The sequence below is a fragment of the Mauremys reevesii genome, linkage group 6 (assembly GCF_016161935.1).
Source record: "Mauremys reevesii isolate NIE-2019 linkage group 6, ASM1616193v1, whole genome shotgun sequence".
Classification (NCBI taxonomy): domain Eukaryota; kingdom Metazoa; phylum Chordata; order Testudines; family Geoemydidae; genus Mauremys; species Mauremys reevesii.
Window position 1 is genome coordinate 42041187 of NC_052628.1, and position 23036 is coordinate 42064222.

The 23036-nt window shown below is 42.5% G+C and overlaps 1 protein-coding gene and 1 long non-coding RNA gene across 3 annotated transcripts in view; both read left to right on the top strand.

The window, feature by feature from the left end:
• Positions 1-30: 30 nt before the first annotated feature.
• Positions 31-12717, top strand: LOC120407646. Of its 2 annotated transcripts, none has more exons than XR_005600152.1 (3): positions 31-278; positions 8410-8543; positions 11525-12717. It is a non-coding gene; the product is annotated as an uncharacterized LOC120407646 (long non-coding RNA). The 2 variants fall into 2 exon arrangements; XR_005600153.1 differs by lacking the exon at positions 31-278 and adding an exon at positions 6116-6381.
• Positions 12718-12823: 106 nt separating this feature from the next.
• The window catches only part of HOMER1 (homer scaffold protein 1), a 170693-nt gene continuing 160480 nt past the window's right edge, over positions 12824-23036 (top strand). Inside the window, exons 1-3 of the mRNA XM_039543422.1 lie at positions 12824-12942; positions 15694-15873; positions 16803-16976. The gene's annotated coding sequence lies outside the window, so the exon portion shown is untranslated. The remainder of the gene's footprint in view (positions 12943-15693; positions 15874-16802; positions 16977-23036) is intronic.

Below are 23036 nucleotides of genomic sequence, written 5' to 3' on the forward strand. Positions count from 1 at the left end.
CCCCTCCCACCCCGGCCTCACGCGGGTCACCGTGCGCATGCGCGGCGCCCCCGTGCTGGAGACGCGGGGCTCTGGTACAGGTCCGCGTGGCGGCGACGGTTTTTTCTGTTCCCTGCCCGTGCGCGCAGGGACGTGCGAATCCTTCGGGGGCCTCCCTCGCCCTGGGACCAGCTCTGTGGGAGCTGCACCGGCGTGAGCCTCCCGGGGCCTGTCACCCGCCTTCGCCGCGGTGCGAGCTCAGCCGCTAGGCGGCGCTGCCCTCACGCTGCGGCAATGGGGTCAGTGGCCTGTTGCATCGTGGTAACTTGCCTCAGGGCGTTGCCATTTATTCTTGGGGTGCGCAGCGTCTGTGCTTTAGGAGGTGCCCTCCCCCCACCCTGAGATGATCCCGCCATGGCTGCTGGAAGCTGTAGGGCACAAGCGTAGGCAGCGGAATTGGAAAAGAGGCTCAGGGACAGCTCCTTGCAGCTAATCATGGCCTGTAAGAACATGTTAATCTGTAGGCAGGTTGCATGTGGACTGTTGCTTTAAAGTGCAATATTTTCCTCTCCGTGCACTAAAAATGAGGCCGTTCCTGTCTCTCAAGGCCAGTGCTACCATTAAGGCGAACTAGGCGGTTGCCTAGGGCACCAAGATTTGGGGGTGCCAAAAAGCGGTGCCCCCCCTTTTTTTTTACAGCGGTTCTTCCCCGAGTGCGTGGTCGCTGCTCCACTTCTCCCGCCTCCCAGGCTTGCAGCGCCAATCAGCTGTTTGGCGCTGCAAGCCTAGGAGAAGAATTAGAGCAGGGGCGGCGTGCTTGGGTAGGATGCAGAGCAGAGGTGAGCTGGGGTGCGGAGGTACCGCACAGCTCCCAGGGCTGGGAGGGTGGGGAGCTGTCACGGGGGTGCCTCAGGGCTGGGGGGGGAGCTGCTGCAGGGATTCCTACCCCAGCTCACCTCTGCTCTGCATCTTCCCCAAGCACGCTGCCCCCACTCTAATTCTTCTGCCTCCCAGGCTTGCAGCGCTGTGGGGGGGGGGTGCCTCAGGGGAGGGAGGGGAGCTGCTGGGGGAGGGGGCACCTCAGGGCGGGGAGCTGCCGCAGGGCGGGGGAGAGCGCAAGGTGGAAGTTTCACCTAGGGTGCGAAACTTCCTTGCACTGGCCCTGCTGTCTCTAAACACTTTATTCTCTTTCCTAACTTCCAATCTCCTTGGAAGGGCTTCAGGTGAGGCCGCTCTGTAGGAACTTTACACTTCTTAAGCACTAAGGGGGTAGGAAGACCGCCCCTGAATTTAGAGCAGCTGAAGTGGTTCCCCCCCCCCCCCTCGGTCAGGAGACACACTGATTAAGCACCGACCAGGTGTTTACCACTGGAACACGCAGTGCATAAAGCACCAATCAGGAGAAGGGGCAAGAAGTTGGATTGAGTTAGTACATGCGCATAATAGGATGATTGATGTAACCGATTATAATAAAAGGACATGGAAAACCCCCGTTCGGGGCGCTCCACTGGAACAGATTGACCAACTTGGCTTCGTTATTTGCAACACCGCTCTGCTAGTGTACAGACTTTTGAGGAAGGGATGAGAAGGGCTGGTAGTTTACGGCCTGGTATCTAGAGCACTACAGATATCTTGTTTTCTGAACTCACTAATGGATTAGCACTGAAAGACTTTGCAGACTAAGGCTTGGTGTACACTACAGAGTTAGATTGGCCTAAGGCACCTTATGTCGACCTAAGCTTTGTAATGGTCTATGCTACTACGTTGCTCCCACCAATGTAAGTCACACACTTACCAGGGGGGATAAAAATCACTGATTTTTTTAAATTTAAATCTGATTTTTTTATAAAAAGGTTTTTTCCTCAAAAAGCAATCTAAAGATAGTTTTAATTAAGATACATATAGCTCAAAAAATCTCATTATGGAATGGGGATTATAAATTCTAATTCTATAGTATGAACATTGTGAAAAAATAGATGATAGTACTTGTCCCATTTGGTATTTTATGCTTGTAATTTAATTCTGTCATTGCATATTTCTCTTTAAGACCTCACTCAGTTCCTTCCAAATTTCAACAGAATCAGCAATAAAACAGCTATTTCTCTGCATTTTGTTCAAGGCTACAGAAATAGGCTTCAGGGTACTCAACATGTGTCCAACATTTCTCTTAAGCATAGTGTTGAGAACTTTGGCTGTGACAGTGCCATCTATTTTTTCACAATTTTGTTCACAAACTGTCATCAGATTAGGCCAGTTCTTGATATAGTGCTCAAAACCATCTACTATTGAGTTCTATCACACGTCTTGTGGGAGAGTTAGCTTGTTTCCTCCCACTTTTTTCAGAGAAGCTGCTGCAAAGTGGTTGTTATGGAAGTATTTTGCAATTTCAACATTATTAGCCTTTATTTCTGGAACACTGAAGTCTTTGGCTAGGAGGTGCATCAAATGAGCACTGCCACAGTATGTTATTAGCTTGGGACTCCCTGCACTCTCTTCTAAATTTCTTCTCATCTTGGATATATTTGCAGCATTGTCTGTGACCAAGCTGCATACTACACATTTGATTTTTTTTTGCCATTTGTTATAGCTTTTACTGCTATTTCTTGTAAGTATTCTACTGTGTGTCCATTTCCTGATGTATCAATTGTTTCTGTAAGGAAGACATTCCCTTCTTCGGTTGTCACACAAGCACATACCACAGGATCATTGTGGACATTGCTCCATGCATCAAGACTCAGGTTAATAATTTCACCCTCTAGACCTTTTGCACACTGCTCAGTTTCTCCTTCATACACTTTATCCAGCAATTTGCCTGTGACATCTGCTCTGTTGAGTGAACTGTATCCTGGTCTTAATGACTGAACCATGTTAACAAAGTGTGGGTTCTCAATCATATGGGAAGGAGAGTTTGTGCATAAACAAACCAGACAATTTTTTCATCAATTACCTCTTTTTGTAATCTGCTGGTTCTTATGACAAACTTATCTATGGTTGTTTCTGGATGATAGAGATTTTTTTTTCTTTTTGCTACAGGTGATATACTATGGCTATGTGACATACATGATGTGACTGAAACACTCTCATTGGCAGTTAACTCTGAAACTATAGAAAATGATGTTGATCTTAAAGGTGGATAGTCTTCTGAATCCTGTATGTTGAGGATGGATTCTCCTAAACAAACTAAGTCAGTGCAGATATTTAATTATTATTACCATACTGCTTATTTAGTATTACTCATTGCATTCACTGACACTCAGTACTATTTTAAAGGTGAAGTTGTAAAAGAAAGATCTGCCTATTTCAGCTATCTATTTTTTTTATCATAACTGCATCTAAAATGATAGTACCATAGAGTAACAACTACATTTTTTGCTCCAACATGAGAATTCAAGAATAGTCCAGAAGGAAGACAGGCAGTCCTTAAGAAAGAAGTATGAAATAAAAACATTTACCAACCTGAAGATCCTGCATGTTCAGACATGTTCTTTTCATCATCTTCAATGCAGCTTCCTCCTGAGAAGGAACACTTCTCATGATGTTTCATTCGGGCAACCAGTCCCTGCATTTCTTTGTTTCACTGTTTGCATTTTGCACGCATGCCTGTCTTACCCACAGGTACAGGAACTTCATTAAAATATTCCCAAACTGGGTCTCTTTTGCGGCCTGCTGCTATTATAGGTTTTCCCTTCTAGTGAGAGAATGATATGGTAGATCTCAAATCAGTGAAGGCTACACTCAGAAAGACCTCAAGACTTCTGGAATGTGCTGCTCAAACAGTTTTACTTTTGTTTCTACTGCCTGTCCCTCCCTTCTCACATTTATCTCCAGACTTCTTCTTTTTGTTCAAATCTATTCTGCCCCCAACAATCTTCTATTCATTGAACTTTTTGAAACTTTGCACTTTTAGAGAGAGGTAAGGGATTGACTCTGTGTACACAAATTTGCAGAGGGACAATAGGGTTGAGGTCTGTTATTTCTCACCTCTATATACTATTTATTTATTTTATTTAAAACATTTTTGCTGTTAAAAAGCATGTTATCTCTGGAGACAAATTCACAGTTTGAGAACTGAAAAACTAAGCATCTCTGATGGTATCTTCTAGACTGCGCACTGAGTCCCATTGAGTAGATACAAAGATTAACCTACATAATCTATACAGAAGCCCCTGGAACCTCATAAGATTGGGTCTCTAATCCATGTATTATTGGAATTCATTTACAAAACTTTTCGTAAACATTACATGAATATATTGTCTCATACTATAGAATTAGAACTTATAATCCCTTTTCCATGATGAGATATCTTGGAGCTATAATGTATCTTAATTAAAACTATTTTTGTTAGGTTTTATTCTCAAAAAGCATTTTATCAAAAAAACCCAATTTAAATTTAAAAAATCAGATTTTTTTTTTAAAATCACAGATTTTTATCCACTCTGACCTCACCTACCTTGTCTCTCTAATATCCTTGGACCAACATGGCTTAAACCACAACTCCTGTCTTCTTCATTAAAATGCATTGACCTTGTTTTAAACCTGCTGTCTATTAATTTCATTTGGTGACCCCTACTTCTTACGTTATGCGAAGGAGTAAATAACACTTCCTTATTTACTTTCTCCACACCAGTCATGATTTTATAGACCTCAATCATATCCCCCCTTAGTCATCTCTTTTCCAAGCTGAAAAGTCCCAGTCTTATTAAGCTCTCCTCATAAGGAAGATGTTCCATACCCCTCATCATTTTTGTTGCCCTTTTCCATACCTTTTCCAATTCCAATATATCTTTTTTTGAGATGGGGCGACCACATCTGAACTCATGGATTTATATAGAGGCAATATGTTCGTGATGCTTGCCCCTGGTCTTTGACTCCCAACTCTGATTCCAGTTCTGACCCAGGGCTTGATTGGGATGAGATGATAGGAGGGGAAAAGAGACTGGGATACACCACAGGACACCTGCATCATTCAGTGCATAGGCTGGGCTGTGCCCTGGGGATAAATTAGAGTTGAGTAGTGAACAAGGCTGTTCTCAGTTAAACCCTTACCTCACTTGTTGCGGAAGTTGGACAATATGTAGTGAATGAGGCAGGCAGGAGTCTGTAGGAAGAGAAATGATGGTTTCATGAAGAAGAGCTCTGTGTAGCTTGAATGCTTGTTTCTTTCACCAACAGAAGTTGGTCCAATAAAAGATATTACCTCATTCACCTTGTCAGTCTCATGGTTAAGGCAGTTAAATGGTGCTTTGGAGAAATGGATTCTATCCCACCCTCTAACACAGATGTGTGATGCAGGGCAAGTCATTTAAACCAGACTTTTCACAGGTTGCCACTAAATTTGTTCCTCATTTTCTGGGTGCCCATCTTGAGAGCCTGAGGTCTGATTTGCAGAAGTGCTCAACACTCACAGCTGCAACTGAAGTCAATGAGAGCTGTGTTTTGTACATTTAACGTGCTATACAATGCTAAGTATTCTGAAAAATCAGTTCCTCGGAATATCAAATTGAACACCCTAAATTAAAGGATACTTTTGACCTTAATCTCTCTCTGCTTCAGTTCTCCATCTGTAAAATGGGAATAATACCAACCCCTCACCTCACAGAGGTTTTGAGAATATACCTTAATGCCTATGAGCTACTCAGACAATATAGTGCAAAGTGCCATAGAAAAGCCTCTGAGGAAAATAATTCTGTCTTCAAAGCAGGGTTTGAAGAGTGTAAAATCAAAATCCTGAATAGCTGTTCATTCAGTGAGCACCAGATACACTGGTCCTGTGGAAAAAGTAGTGTGATCATGTCATTGAAGAATGTATCATAATGGATATGCACAAGGTTGCTCAATAACCTTAATTCTGGTGTTTCCTAACTTGTGTGTGCTAGACTTTGTAATCTTAATAGTCTTCTAATGCAGTTTATAGTGTGTAATATATAGATTTAAGCTCACTTGAAGTTCAGTAGAGACTGAAATAATGAAGTTATTTATGGACATCAAGCTACTGTTCAAGGTTTTCCTTGTGTGCAATAAACCCTTCTGAACAGGAAACTGTGGTGTAAGAAGTTTACTGAAATATTATCCTTCCCCAGCAGATGAAGAGGTATTGGGGTAATTCTGTACACCTAGCACAAAATGAGATCAGGCTCCTTGTTAGCAATTCATGTAGTATACTGTCATGGCATTGTTGATTAAGATTTGGACAACTTTAGATCTGATCAGGAGGAGGAAAACCCTGCAGGTGAGATTAATAGTTGTCAACTCCAGCAATGTGAAATTAAGTTTCATCTCTGGGGAAGCCCACAACATTGACTAGTGTGGGGTTTTGGAGGAGCCCTTAGGCCTTCTACTAAAGCACCTGCAACCTGTGATTGTTACTGGAGACAGCAAGGTGAGATGGGGACTCCTTGACTGGTATGTTCCTCCTTTATCTACTACAGTAGATTTCTTGAATGACCTAAGGTGACCCTGCTGTCAAGATAGGGATAATACATTACCAGTAAACAGCCCTGTAGGCTCTTCTGAAATAGTCTGGGGAATGGTGTCATGAGGTGTGTGAAGCCTAACAGCTAGAGGAGAAACCATATTTCTTGAAGGCTGGGATTTTGCAGAGGATATCATGTAGAGCTGGTCCACTAGCAAGCAAATTTTCACAGCTGTAGAATCTACCAAGGCTGCATGAAAATAAACTTTTGATTATTTACATGAAGGCCCAAGGAGTGGAATAGTGTGCCTATTTTTTGGAAATTGAAGACACCCCTTATGTTGTATGTTCTTAGCTACAATTAATCTAGATCCAGGATACTCTGATGTCAAATTAAAGCAACCATGACAACCAGGCATTTGGTGAAAACTCAATATTGTAGAAAGACCAATCAGAATATTTTCCTACACAAAACTTGGAGATTTTAGATGTGATCAAAAGTGCAGCTGTCTTTCAAGATTGTCAAACTTGCTGCCTGTAGCCTAATGTGACAAAATTACCTTAGAGACAGAGGCAAACAGTTTGTGTGAATGGCTAGATTTTTATTGGAAGGGCTTTTGGGCTCTCTCCTGAAGAATGAATCCATTAATTATGTTATTTTACCCTGAATGTTTAGCATATCTGGCATGTAAATACCTTGCATCACCAGCTACAACAGTGCCACGTGAATGTTTCTCACTTTCAGGTGACATTGTAAATAAAAAGCAGACAACATTATCCCCTGTAAATGTAAACAAACTTGTTTGTCTTGGTGATTGGCTGCACAAGAAGTAGGACTGAGTGGGCTTGTAGGCCGTAAAGTTGCACATTGTTTCATTTATGTATGCAGTTATGTTAAAATTCTACATTTGTAAGTTGTACTTTCACAATAAAAAGATTGCACTACACTTCTTGAAACAGTATTTTTCAATTCACCTGATACTTTTGTTTATCATTTTTACAGTGCAAATATTTGTAGTAAAAAATAATATAAAGTGAGCACTGTATACTTTGTGTTCTGTGTTGTAATGGAAAATAATATATTTGAAAATGTAGAAAATATCCAAAAGTATTTAAATAAGTGGTATTCTATTATTATTTAATAGTGTGATTAAAACTGATTAATTGTGGGTTTTTTTAATTTCATAATTATTTTTTTAATTGGTAGCCCTGGGTTGTTGGTTTTTGTTTGTTTGTTTGCCTAAAACTGCAGATTCAAGTCAACCAAAATTCATGTCAATTTTGGCAACCTGTTTTGTATGAAAAGAAAAAAAGAAAAAAATTCTGAAATATCAAAGTGAACCAATTCAACATTATCAAAACAATGTTCATGCTAGAGTCACAAGAGGATTTAGGGATCCTTCATAAAACCAATTATGGTTACCCCCTTATACTCAATAGCCCACTGGTTGGGGTATGCACATGGGATCTGGAAAACTCAGACTTGAGCCCACACTCTCCTCCCTCCCACAGGCTGCTGGCAATTCTGAGGTGGGGTTTCCTCGGTCTCTCCTATTCAAGTATTGCGTACAAAATGGAACAGCTTCAATAGTCATTGGGTTAGTGAAAGTGCATGAGAATGACGCTGTAGCATGGTGGTTTGGACACTCACAAGTGGGGGGCACCTGGGCTCCATTCCCTGCTCCTGTGCCGGGATTCAAACCTGGGTCTCCTGCATTCCACTGGACTATTGCGTATAAAACCTCCCCTTCTTGTTTTTTGTTAATCTAGCCTTTCATTTACTTTTCTTTTATTAAAAATGCCATAAACGTTTTGTTTTGGGTCAACCAAGACATTTTGTGCAACCACTAATTATTTTTCCCACTTTCAGTTCACTGAAAATTCTGGAAATTTTTTATTTGACCCAAACTGAAATTTTTTCAGACCTGCTAGCAAACCAAAAAAATCAGTTATTTGCGCTGCTCTAATACAGAATTACTTGCTAGTAGCTGATTTACTCTTATGGATCCACCTTCTAGGAAGTAAGAGGACTGTCTGTCATGGCCATTATAAAGAAACCAGCCCAACCACTTCTACCTCAAGACAGAAGCTTCTGGAGAAAACCACTAAGCAGCAAAATAACAAACAGCATTCACCTACTCATCTATCTAAGGTATTTATACAGCCCCAGTCACTCCAGTGCCTCACAGTCCTTAATGCATTTATCTTCATAGCCCCCATATGAGGTAAGGAGGTACTATTATCTCATTTTACAGATGGGGAACTGAAGCACAGAGAAACTAAATGACTTGTCCTAGGTTACATAGGAAATCTGTGGCAGAGCAGGCACTTCCAGGTCTCTAAAGACCGAAGATACTACCCTAACCATTGGATCATCCTTCCTCTCAATAATTACTCCCTTTTGAAAGTGGGGAAACAGAGGCACCAAGAGACGATATTATTTGCCTAAGGTCTCATACAGTGGCAGAGCTGGGAATAGGGCGCAGGTTTTCCAGTGCCTAATTCTCAAAAATTTTGCTGGGCCCCCCTTTGAAAATATTTCAGACTGTCATGAACCCCCCAAAGTGATTGGTATGATATGATATTATATGGTACAGTATGGTACCATACAATGGTATAGAATTGTAGAACTGGAAGGGACCTCAATTACCATACCATGCCACCTTTCCTTCTGCACTGCTGCTGGTGGTGGCAGCCAGCAGCCGGCTCTCTCTGGCCACCCAGCTCTGAAGGCAGCTCAGAAGTAAGGGTAGCAATAGCAAATCACAGACATTTGTCTGCCCGGATGGAGATTGGAGGACCAAAAAAGAAGTCATGTTCAGAAAAATCTGGATATATGGTAACCCTAATCTCATGACCCCCACTACAATAGCATTGCAAGCCCCTTTTTGGTAAGGACCTCCAGTTTAAGAAACACTGCACTAGAATACATTGGTTCCCTACTTAGTCCTATAAGTCTTCAGAAGAGAGAGTAGAATGGGAAAAAATATAAAGTAATCACAACTTATTCTCTCTTATTTTAACCTCTTCTCATCTCCTATTCCATTATGAGGCAGCAGTAGCTGCTCTATAGTCAAGGTTGTGTTAGAGTTCAGTTTATTTAAACCTTTATTAAAAAAATATATATAAAATATAAGCTAAGTACTATTTGCATATTTCATGGTGGTTTGATACAAAATAAATTGATACAGAGTAAAGAAGTTCAAAAATCACCCCATTTGGTGATTTTCACCTGACTCTCTCACTTTTCTTTATACCCCTTTTGCAAGAAATATGAAACTCTTGGATCTGTGCTTTGGTCTCATGATTGCACCTCGTGTTCATCTATAAAGCCTTTTATAACTCAAGCCATAATGGAAAATGTGGCAAGCTGAACCACAGAATTTGACAACTTGGCTGCACTTGCAAACCCCATCAACTCCACTCATTTCCAGGTGCAAAAGCCCTACACACATACAAGAGTGAGATTTCTTAAATAATCTTGTTGCATAGAGGAAGTTCCTTTGAGCTTGGAAAGAGAAAAGCCAAAGTTCAAATCTCAACTTTTCATCCATTTTTTAAACTCCCATGCAATTCATTATCCTTATTATTGATTAAGCCCAGTAATCCCCAATTGGAAGGTAGTTAAGGAAGAGCAACACAATTCTCTCCACCCTACATCCATTTTTATACGTTAGCAAAGAGCTTATGTGAGGTCACTACCACAACAACCCCCAATCTTAACCTCTGCAGCAAGCTATCTTTCAGAGTGACTAAGATTGTGACAGGACATACCCCATCCACCCAAAACCTTAAAAGCATGGAAATAAAAAGTTAAGAGGAAAGAATTGTGCCTTCTTTTCACCTTCGTATTGCCTACAGTGCTATGGATACTGCACTCTAATGATCTATAAGGCTTTCGCTTCCATCTCCAACAGATGTCAAAAAGCAATATGTACAACAGCTCCATCAGGTTTGTGTTGACAGTCAGATGTGCTGATCTTTTTAATATAAAAGCATGAGGTCACTGTTAAGATTTTGTGTTGCAGTGAAAGTTTGATGAAATCAGAGTATGTATTGATTTTATGTTTCTGTGCTTTTAAAGTTTTGGGTGGATGAGGTGTGTCTTAATACAATCTTAACCATCTGTAAACATAGTTTTTGTTTGCTAATAATATGAAATTCAGAATTCATAGCAAGTTGTATGAGACTAGATAAGCCACATAAGGTAAGTCTCTATCTTTGCTCAAACAGCAGCTTGTGAACTTCATGCATCCCTCCCTTCTTCCCCTCCCCCCAAAAAAAGCCTCTGAAGAAAGGAAAGAGTCCAGTTTATAAACTTATTGGGCTAGACCAAGCTTTAAGTTTACAAGTTTTGTTTGGCAATGTCTTAACTCTCAAACTTCCAATACCCCAGATCAAATGACGTGCCAAGGATACCAGAGAGAGACAAATCTACAAGACTATACATATCAATACAACCTTTAAACCAACAGCTTTAAAGTATATTTATGGTAAAAAAAAAAACTGGAAAAAGTCACATTATTAAACAGATCTGCGCCTGTGAAAATTCAGAATACTATTTTAACTACTCAAGTAAGCAGATAAGATTTAATTACTGCTCACTCCTGTTAGCACTGTACAACAGATACAGCTTTGTGAAAGCAAGCTGGATTTTGTTCATGTATGCACATTACTAACAGAATATCTAACGACAGTCTCTATTACTGAGGATGACGCATTAACCAGAAAAAACACAGTTTATATTTCAGTATCCAGGTGGGGGTTGTAGTGCAGGCAGTATTTACACACACAAATAGTAATGTGAGTGCCAGTAGGCATAGAACCGTCACTTCCATTTGTGTAATATTTTTCAAGACTATAACTGCACCCTTATTCCTTCCACACATATAAACAAAGACTTCAGACCAAATTTAGAGCCAATATACCCCTGAAGTCTTATTTATTCTCAATGGGGCTAGAGGGATAGAAACCAAGACAGAATTTTTCCCTTGCCATTTTAGCCTCAGAGTGTTGTTTCCTCTACTTGAACTGAATTTGGATAAAAGTACCACTGTTAGGGGAAAAGGGAATCAAAGTGGGGTATAAAAAGACCCCTGCTAATGATGGAAGTTTGGATTATTCCTGTTTTAGGTCTGTTTTAGGTCTGTCACCTATGGTCTCAGTGAAACAGAAGAAGGACATGATTAAAGGTGAACATGATTAAAGGTGTTTATTAGGTACAGGCAAGTAAAGAACACTCAGTGATTTGGAATCAAGCGTGTGAAGCCCTCTAGCCCTTACAGATGTTATGGACTAACAGTCAAGAAATCTATACAGACGAGATGTCAGTCATGGAGGGAGGGTCGTGTCTGACCGACTGCCACAGTTCTGGTGTGATGGACAACCTAGACCGTCTACTGTACCTGGTGATGATGATGTGCACAGGAGGAACATGGATCAAATCGGCTGCTGGACCAGAATTCCTCAATCTCAGGCAAGTAGGGATGAGTTGACGTGTTGTCTCTCGGAGACTGCTCATGACGACTGATGACTGACACAGACACGGGCTGCCACCATGATGGACAGCACCATATAGCCTGTGAGAGGAGCTTATATACTCTCTTGTCTCCGGGCAGAATTGCCAGATCACATGACCGATCTTTTCCCGCCTTACAGGAAAAGGACGCCAAAAGCCCAACAAGAAGGGAGATCAACATGGCTCCCAAACAACAACTTTATAGAATTCAAAATGACGATTGTGAACAAATGTTTAAAATGATACCATAACAGAATATACAGTTAGAATACATAACAAAACAATTTTCCCGTACAGTTTCCCCTCTTTGGCAGTTTGAAGGACTCTGTCTTCAATGCCATCACAACAAATTTAGACTAATTTAAAAGAGGGAACTGATATATAATGATGACTGTATTAATCTGTCTTTTTATCCAAAACGTGAGGGCAATTAAGTAAATAATAATCATTAACTAGATGACCAATACAGTGATTACCGGATGCAACAGAATGTTCCAGAATTGATTAAAATCTACTGAGCCATTGAATAAACCTTCCCACCAATGGAAAGAGTCACTTTGTATCTTTTTAATATCCTCTTGATTTGATTAGAGGAGTAATACATAGTAACCATCACTTCCCAGCTTTCCTGTTGTAATTGCCTTATAAAATTAACATTACAACCCACAATGGAGAAAACTGAACAGAGACACAAATTAATATAAGGGTTATTAGAGATCTTATAATAGGAATTTACTAAGAACTCCCTGCATCAGCTTCTCAAGCATATGCATGTATGATCAACAAATACCAACGTTGAGCTGTTAGAGCTGGATGGCTGGAGTTTATAGTTACATTTGCCCTCGTTGGGATTTAGACAGATCTGAGAGATCTCCAAAACACCAGAGTCACATGTATAACACAATCCTTTCTCCTCTAAACAGGATCATAAATTGACACTTCGATAGGTTCCATTCCTGTTGTGCACCCATTTGCCCAGTTCTATTGGAAGCAGGACTGAACTATTGAGGTTTAAACCTAAGGGCACCAAAAGGTATATCTTTCCTCTTGGGCATCTAATGGGGTGAGGACATATGCTATAATAGTGTCATTACTGGGTAAATATGAGAAATTGAATAGTCTCTACCATGCCTGGTGACGTTGTTCAAAGGCATTAGTGGCATTCACCCAGAGAGCATTTCGTAATTTGTAATTCGATAGGGATTAAACCACTGAGGCCACTTCTAATAATATCTTTAGCCAGGCTTAGTACCCGCTCCTGAGCCTGGATACACGCCAATGCCATGGAGCTATTTGATTGCAGGACGTGAATGGCTCCTACCAGATTAAGGTGGTCTGCCTTCTGCAGCTACATCCAGCCTGGTAGAATGCTGGCAACCTTGTACTCTAGGACACTTAACTGGTTTAATAATGTTGTGAAGGGGTTTGTTAATGAGACTATATCATAACCTAGTGCCCCAATCTTATTGGCTAAAACTTGCTGATCTATCATATTGAGGACACCTAGCCCTGTTCCTATCCCTTTTAATATGGTTGGTACTGTGTCCCTTTTTTGTACCTGTATAGGGGATGCTTTGGGTACCACACCCTTGAGACGTGTGTGCCACCCAGATATTATAGGAATGACTTTAGAGTATACATTCTACACACACTTGAGATAATGAAATCTGGACAGGCATGGTTTTTTTTAGCGCATAAATTGAGTTAACCATTAACAACCTCTTAACACCTCTTTTTACAACAACTGGACCAATGTTGCTGACATACAGTTCAGAGACGACCACAACATTGGTTATTTCGTGAAGTCCAAACAAACTTGTTACATGTCAATTTCCCATTTTATTGGGATGCGCCTGTATATTTACACTTCCAAAACATTTGATATGAAATGACACATTTTCTTTAGCACAAAACATATTAGTGCCAGGATGGTTAACATAACATAACTGAGTACAGTTAAAACATGTTAATTGAATGTGATAACTGAACAATGGAGTGTTCAGATATGCACTTACATTATTTACTGTGTACTGGAGACCCACTGAAACCTTAACCTTAAAATTTCCAACTGGCCTGGTGGAGGGAATGTTGGATTGAATATAGGCACTTTTACACAGCTCCCGCATTGCTAATTTGTTTGAACACTCCTCCAAGAAATCACTATTGAACTGCCACACAAATTCATATGGTAATTTTTGAACCCATGAAAGCTGTTCTCCATCTTCCATGGTAGCTTCATGATCCCCTTCATCATTTTCCGTGAAAGCCATCAGAGACTTATTATCGGTCTCTTGTTTCAAACTATGTAGCAATCGTCATTGTGACTAAATACATACATGGAAATTTTTCCATGAAGTTTCATACTAGGCAATTCATAGTCATGGCCATAGATGTAAACCCAATTTCTTTCATATTGACTGAAGGTTTTGTTTACCTTGCAGTACACATGTTCATTTTCTTTAACAACCATAAAACATTTTATACCTATAAATATATATGTGAACAACATGAATTTCATTTTTAGATGTAGAAGTTAGCCCTGAAACAGAGAAACAGAAGAAGACATTAGTATCATGCAGTTATTTCCCCTTCCATGCTTTTAATTGGGTGGAGTGGAACCATTTTAAAATTATTTTTCTGTCTGTTTTTAACTCCACCTGATATGTTGTAGGGCTAGCTTTGTTCACAATGACCACTGGGCCCACCCACTTTGGACCCAGTGAATGGTTTCTGTCTGAGAAAAATGTATAGAGGACTTTGTCCCCTATTTGCCAATCTATAAATTTTAAATTTCCCCCCAGTCTCTTATCCATCTGCCTTATACTACATTTTAGTTGCAAGGCCACTTGCTTCTGAGCATTGCTGATGGCATTCAGTAAGGTGTTCATGTATTTATCCATTTACACTTGTGGCTGGTAGTGGTCAGGAGGCGCCCTTCCCACCCACCATTGTTCTGGTGTTTTCATTAGACACCCAGTTATGATCTTGTGAGGAGTGTATCCATGAACCCCCATGGATGACCGTATTGCCATCAACACAAATGATAGTTTTCTGTCCCAATTTTTTCCAGAAGTTTCTATGATTTTCCTCGGCGCTGTCTTGAGAGTTCTGTTGGTCCTTTCCACAGCCCCGAGGTCTGTGGATGGCCTGCAATGTGGAGTCTCTGGTGAATATTGAAGGCGTGGTAAAGGGTTTTAACTATTTCCCCCACAAAATGGGGCCCGTGATCTAATTCGATGACAGATGGAATCCCAAATCTCGAAAAGGTCTGTTCAAGCAGTATCCACATGGTGGTGGTTGCACTATTATTGCATGTTTGGATACTCTTCCACCCATTTCAAAAACAGATCTAGTATGAGCAAGCAGTATCGGTTAACCATCCTGAACATGGTAGGGGACCGATGTAGTCTATTTGCAGTCTGTGCCAAGGCCCTTCAATTGGTTGGTGCTGCCTGGGTCCCATAACAATCTTGTGGTCAGGGTTGTTGGCAGCACATGCCAGATAGTTCCATATGTAGTTTTCCACTTCTTTTGCTATGTCTGGCCACCATCCCACTATTAGTATTCTTTTAGTGGGTTTTTTTCCCACTCCAAAATGACCTTGATGGCGGGCCAAAGCAATAAGCTCTCTCCTGAGACAGGTGGGAATTACTAGAATGGGTATTTCTCTGTTGCTGCTCTGTTTAGCTGCCATAATTAGCCCACTATCATGTTGGAAGAACTTATACCAACTATATTCCTTCTTATCTAGTAATTCCATAATGCTCTTATCCTGTTTTTGCAGGTTGACGACATCGAACTGGTTGTCAGCCTCCACTGGTTGAATCCTGTGTACCACTTCTGACGACTTCAGCCATAAGGTTTCAGGTCCTAACAGCACTGCTTCTTTGGCCAAGAGATCAACCCGATGGTTCCAAAGGGTGATCTCTGCAGAGTTCTTTGTATGGACGCGTACCTTGAACAGGTGGGTTGGCTGCTTTTTCTCCTCTGCTAACCTCCAAGCATGGGTCAGATATTTGGTATATGCCACTGGTTTGTTATCAGCAGACTTCATGTCCCTGTTCATCCAGACTGGCATCCGGTCTATTAAGGCTCGTATAACCCAATCTGAATCAGAGCAGATCATTATAGGTGTTTCTTTGTCTGTTGCATCAAGGGCTGCCACTACAGCAACTATCTCTGCAGCCTGTGCAGACCTTGGGGTGACAGTTCCTTGTAAAATGATATCTATGGTGACTTGTAATGCGGCATAGCCGGTGCGTGACTTGCCCTGATGGTATTGGCAACTGCCATCAATGACCCACAGATCCATACCCGCATCCTTGGCCTTTTTGTAAGAAATCTCCAGGTGGAATGGTGAAAGCATTTCTTCAATGTTTGTGGGAGGCAGTGGATATTCATGCTCCTCTCCCTGTGTGACTAGCGCGAACGGAACAGCAGAGAGGGTAAGCACCTTGTTCACCTGAACATCCAGATTTAAGAGGTTCAATGTCCACTCTGCAAGGCGGGGATTGGAGACCCAACCTTCATTAATCTTCCCAGATAGGACGTCCCTGATAGATGTGTGAACAGTCGTCAATACAACAGGGGACATCCCTGTAAGGTATTCACAATGCTTCAGGTGAGCACTACCACCTCCCGCTCACAAAGCGAATACCTCTTCTCAATTTCCATCAGAACCTTAGACCCGAAGGCCACAGGTTTCAGGCCTGTCCCACTTCGTTGTAACAATACCGCACTTAATCCATGGTCTGTGGTAGCCAGTTGGAGATGGTATGGCTTGCCTGGTTGGGGGTAGGCAAAGGCTGGAGCTTGAAGGAGAGCCTGTTTGAGTTTACAGAAGGCAGTTTTCTCCTCCTTACCCCATCTCCATTCGTGTCCTTTTCTTAACAGCAGGTAGAGGGGCTGCGCCAGCTTGGAGTATCCTTCCACAAAGTCCCTTGAGAAGCCAGTCAGGCCCAGGAATGATGGAAGCGCTGAAATACCTTGTGGTGCAGGCATCTTGGTGTTTAGTTCCACCCTGGCTGAATCAGGTCCTCTTCCTTGAACACCAAGCTCCATACCCAGGTAAGTAACCCTTTGTTGTAACATTTGGGCTTTGCTGGGACTGATGATGAAGCCAGTTCTTTCAATGGCCTGTACCACCTCTTTTAGAACCTCCAAGTTCTCCTCTCTGGACATAGTAGCTATTAAGATGTTATCAACGTAGCTAATGATTTTGTCTCTGCTATTAAGATTTCCCCACATCTTGGATATGTACTTGTGACACAGGGAAGGTGCATTATGGTATCCCTGTGGTACTCTCATGAATGTCAAATTTGTGCTAAGCACTCGGGTGCAGTGGGATAGAAAAGAAAGCATTCGTGAGATCCAACACCATGAATCACTGTGCTCCCGTAGCAATACTTGACATTATTTCTTGAAATTTTGCCATGACAGGTGTTAGTTTAGGGGTAACTTGATTTAATTCGCGGTAATCTATGGTCAACCTCCATGTGGTTTTATCAGATTTTAATATGGGCCAGATTGGTGAGTTGCAGACACTATCCATTTCAACCAACACCTTTTGATTTTTGAGGGAATCAGTGGTACTACATATTCCTTCTTCGGCCTCCTTGGAGAATTTGTATTGTTTTTGAGACCTCGGGTTAGGTCCCTCAACCATGACTTCGGCCTGGATTCTTCCACACTGCAATTTGTCTTTTGCAAAGACTCGTGGATGATGGCTGGTAACTTGCTTCACTGCTTCTTCCCATTCAGCAATGATGATTGCTTTAACTGCCACCACCCAATGTGAAGATGGCACAACGATTCCTCCCAACTCATTGTCTGTTTTACTGAGCATATTATTTGGTGAATGTAACTTTAGTGCCCTTGTGGCCAAGATGAAGTCTGCTCTGCAGGCAGCTCTAGCCAAGAGACAGCACATGCAGGAATGCAACAGAAAAAATCCCTTCCAGCCCAGGGGCACCTGTTCCAAACCCCCCAGAGTGAACACACACATCCACAGGAAAAGTACAATGAATATAACAAAGGGAGATATTTATTTATAGAAGGATGAGAGGAGAAATACAACAAGGGGAAATATAGGGGGAGCAGTAAAACAGGGCTGCATCCAAGCCAATGCCCCACGGGCCCAGTGGTAGCACAGTCTGGAAGGGCAGACACTGAGCAATGTGTCTGCACACATTGTTCAGGAGTCCTGAGCAAAGTTCCAGTCCAGTGGTGAGGATTGGGTGCTCCTGGTCGTCTTTGGCACCAGTGAACTTTCCCCAGCAAACCCCTCCAGTGCCCTCTTCTGCCGCTCTCTGCAATGCCACACAGAGTGACCACCTCCCAACTTAACTATCTAGCAACCTCCCTCCTTGTTCCCAATGTAGAGTCACAAGCCCCAGTACTCACAGCCCCATCTAGCTCTGAGCAGCCATGATACTGGGTACAGATTCAGCCTGTCCTTCTCAGGCGATTCCTCCCTGGCACAGTGCTCCTCCTGGCTCCTGTCCTGGGGTGTCCCCGACAGGCAGGTTCTCCGCTGCTTCCTTTGTGAGGGCCTGCAGGCTGCTGCCTCACTCTTTCCCTCTCAGCTCCAGCACCACCCCCTGGAGTTTCCCTCCTTTTTTCCTCACTCTCCCCTCCCCCCCCCCGAGGAAAAAGATGTAAAGGGGCCATGCTCTCTAAACCCCAAAGGGGTTACATGAATATACTATTAAATTTAGTCTTTTGAGCACATCTGTGCCCAAACTACCATGTCCATCTAGGCATTGAATGTTGGTCCTTGGTCTCATATTTTAGAAGCCTTCTCCAGAGGGTAGATCTAAATCCTCTCAGATCAGCAGCAATGTCTTTGTTGTATTCTCTGTTGTCTTTGAGGTATTCCTTATTATACTTAGCTGGGTCCTGGCTGGAGGAGTTCTGGCGGTCTGTTGCTGCTTCATTTTTATAGTGTGAGCTGCCCTTTTTCTCCTTGATTTTGTTGATTGGCTTCCCTTGATCACACTTGACTGCTGCTACTTTTTTCTTATTCCAATGACTTGGGAAGGCTTCTCGCTGGAGTTCAAATGCCTCCCCCATTTTATTCTCCAGGTCTCAGAGAGTGGTGGTTCTTGCATTTACAGGTCCAATGGAAATCCTTATAGCAGGCAGCAATCCCTGAATCAGAATTTCCTTAAAATCAGGTGTATCACAAGTGGCCAACCCGTTAACCACAGGAGACATGCCAGACAGCTAGTATAGCAACTGTTTTCATGCCAGAAACCTCTCTGGCCTTCCTCCCCCCCAACCCCATCTCTGTCTGTCTGAATAGTATTTACCCGTAACATTTTCATGTGGATAATATACCTTAAACACAGCATCATACACTTCTGCAATGTCTTTTATGTTGGCTATCTGAATGTTTTCAGGCAGGGCTTCAAACTCTTCCCCACTCATACATTCCCTTAACAAAGAGACTATAGCCTCTTTACTTAAACCAATCATGCTGCTAGTCCTAGTGAGCCAGTCCAGAGCTGACTCTATTGAGAGAGAACCCAAGTTCTATCCCATCACACGTACCTGCTCTGGCCCAAATGGTTTTGTCTCATGCCTGGTTTCAGGTGGTTTGTGTGGTCCATAGCATACCACAGTAGTGGTCTCTGGAGCCACTGGAGGATATGATGTCCCCTCCTCCCTTCCAGTAAAACATGTTAATTCCTGAAGGCTGTGTTGATATTTTTCCCCTTCCTCTCACACATTCATGCTATCATCAGGTGCATCAGAAGTTTCCACATCTGAGTTTGTGCCTTGGGACTCATAGCCCCTGACAGAGTCCATATGTATAGCACTGATCATTCCCTGTCTTTTCCTTAACTTCTCCTTTAACATGTTAACTTTAAAAATACATGCTGAATGATTATTAGACCTTTCTTTGAAATTTTTTGTTTCCTTCATCATCTCCCTTATAGCTGCCTGGGAGTCTTCTAATTTTTTTGCTAATATAAAATTTTCCTTATCTTTTTTGGTGAGACAGATATTAAGTTCCTTCACCAGTTGCTCTAATTGGTTTATTTGCATGGTCTGATTTAAGCCTGTGCTGACAAAGTGTTTGAGTGCATTGTCAGTCCTTCCATTTCAATACTTTTAGATGACATTTGTTCTTGAATATTTGTGCCAGCACCTTGCTGGGACTTAATATGCTTGTCCAATTCTTTAGCTGCCATTGCAAAGCCATATATCAAAGCCCTTTTCCTTCGCTTTTTACTAAGTTTTAGTTTTGATGTGACAAATCCCTCCCAATTAACACTGAGTTTCTTTAAAGCATTTTCTCCTGCAAACAATTCCTCGTCCCATGGAGTTTTACCCTTTCCGAATAAGTTGACACTCTGCTTGAGTGAAATTTTATTTTTCTGCTCTTTCCAGCCATGGGCTCCATACTTCTTATTGTTCATTCTTGCTGTTGATGTATTACTCTGATCTGACAGGGCTTAACAAGATAGCGTAGCCTGTCTGACACAGAGCTGCTGAAAGCTCAGAGGGTTAAGGGGGAGTTAAGGTGTTCACTGAACTGCTTGGATCAAGGCAGAAGCACAGCTTACTGTAACACCTTAGTTAGATCCGGCGGCGTAGTGGTGTTGGAGGTGATATGCTTGCCTAGGGCCTACTAAGCCAGGTGATGCACTGCTTGTTGGGGAAGCACAGGCAGCAGGGGTGCCCAACCTGTGGCTCCGGAGCCACATGCGGCTCTTCAGAAGTTAATATGCAGCTCCTTGTATAGGAACCAATGCTGGGGCTGGCGCTACAGGCGCCAACTTTCCAATGTGCCGGGGGGGTGCTCACTGCTCAACTCCAGGCTCTGCCACAGGCTCTGCCCCCACTCCACCCCTTCCCACCCCCTCCCCTAAGCCTGCCATGCCTCGCTCCTCCCCCTTCCCCCCCAGAGTCTCCTGCATGCCACAAAACAGCTGATTGGGAGGCGCTGGGAGCGGGGTGGTGGAGCTGATGGGGGGCTGCTGACGTATTACTGGGGCTCTTTGGCAATGTACATTGGTAAATTCTGGCTCTCTCTCAGGCTCAGGTTGGCCACCCCTCCTATATGGCCTTGAGTGAAGAGAAGACCTGGGACTATGGTGGGGTAAAAGTGGCCATCCTGGACAGGGTAGGGCTCAGGGGCGCCATTTCAGATTTTTGGGGGGAGGGGGCAACTTTAACTTTGATTCCAGGAGTTACTTAGGCAACCGAAAACTCTAGGTTTTTTGCAGACAGTAGCTTAGAAATTAGCTGACTATATATAAATAACGAATCTCTAATACTCAGCTCTAATACTAACATGTTCTGGCATCTTGTGTCATGTCACTTAAGGGACACGGGTTAGGTTTAAAATTTTAAAGGATATTCTTGAATACAACTGAAGCAATTGTTGAAAAATCTAATTACTTTCTATCATTTAGGCTACTTATTTTTAAGTTACTTTCACAGTATTGCCAACCCCAAATGTTAAAAAATGATGTCAGGTTCACCAAAAATCATGGGATTGGCTTAAAAATCATGAGATTATCTAAAAGTAATAGATTTGGTGTTCTTTGTATTTGCCTTCTGCTTTTTGAGCCTTTGGGGTGCATTGGGGTCACATTTTGAAGCTTTCTTCACAGCCATGTGGGCTAGAAACTTACTTTTTCTTTAAGAATGAAGGCTGAAATCATCACATATCCACTTGACTCCAGGAGCTGGGGCTTTAAAGAAAACAATTATCATGACAAAATCATGAGAGTTGGCAACACTCCTTTCATTTCTGTATAAAGACCAATTACTTTCAGGAAGGCTCTTAAGAAAAAACACTACCATGATTGAGTTGCAGTTCTCCCAGGAGAATATTTAAAACCAAATACCAAGAAAATTCCACATTTTAAAGTTGAGAAAAAATGGAGTCTTCTAAGGAAAATAAACAGGCCAGGAGCTCTGGGCAGCTCTTCCTCTTGAAAAAAGTTGGAGGGTCAAATCTTCCAGTTCTTAATCAGATAAAACTTCTATTGCCATCAGCACCTCCACTCATGGATATTACCATGTGTTCAATAATTATACACTTCATACTTCAAGATATTTAACCATCTTATCCAGGGCTATGCATTTTATACGCAGTGGTTCAGGGACTACATTTTCTGTCATATTCTAAACAGTGCTGAGCATGCAGATGGTGTCAGTGAATAAGAACGGTCAAACAGTCCATCTAGCCCAATGTCCTGTCTTTAGAACAGGCAATCATTGAGTGATCTATCCCGTCACCCATTTCTAGCTTCTGACAAACAGAGGCTAGGAACACAATAATACAATATCACGAATAATACAAATCATGACAATAATTGTCGACTTTATGGACTCTATGGATGCAATTTCTGTTCTTTATTCTGGAACTAGCCTGAATACAGCTGAAACACTAAGAATTTGAGGCATAAACACATCTGATACTCATATGACACTTTCTCATTCCTTCCTTTTCTCAAACTCAGAACAAAAAATGACAAAACAAAATAGTTTTCAGTTAAAATATAAAATTTCACAGCAGCCATTGCTCTACAGCCCAGCATGGGGCAGAACATGCCACTTCTTGAGGGTTAAGTGATCTCCTCTCCTCTCTTTCTTCATCCTTCCTGGGACAGGGGGTTGGAGTGTGGGAGGGAGCATGGGGTGTGGTGTCTGGGAGTGAGTTTGGGTACAGGATGGGGCTCAGGGCTGGGACAGGGAGTGAGGAGTGCGGGCTCTGGGAGGGAGTTGGGGTGTTGGAGGGGGGTTGGGGTGCAGGCTCCGGGCAGCGCTTAGCTCAGGCGGCTCCTGGAAGCAGCCAACATTTCCCTGCAGCTCCTAGGCAGAGGCGTGGTCAGGCTGCTCTGTATGCTTCCCCCATTTGCAGGTACCGCCCCAGCAGCTCTCATTGGCCACTGGTCCCAGCGAATGGGAGCTGTGGAGCTGGTGCTCAGGATGGGGGCAGTGCGTGGAGCCTCCATAGCCACACTTCCATGTAGGAGCTGGAGGGAAATGACATTAACTTCTGGGAGCCGCATGGAGCCAGAGCAAGCAGGGATCCTGCCTCAGCCCCACTGCACTGCCGACCGGACTTTTAATGGTCCAATCAGTGGTGCTGACCGGAGCCACCAGGAT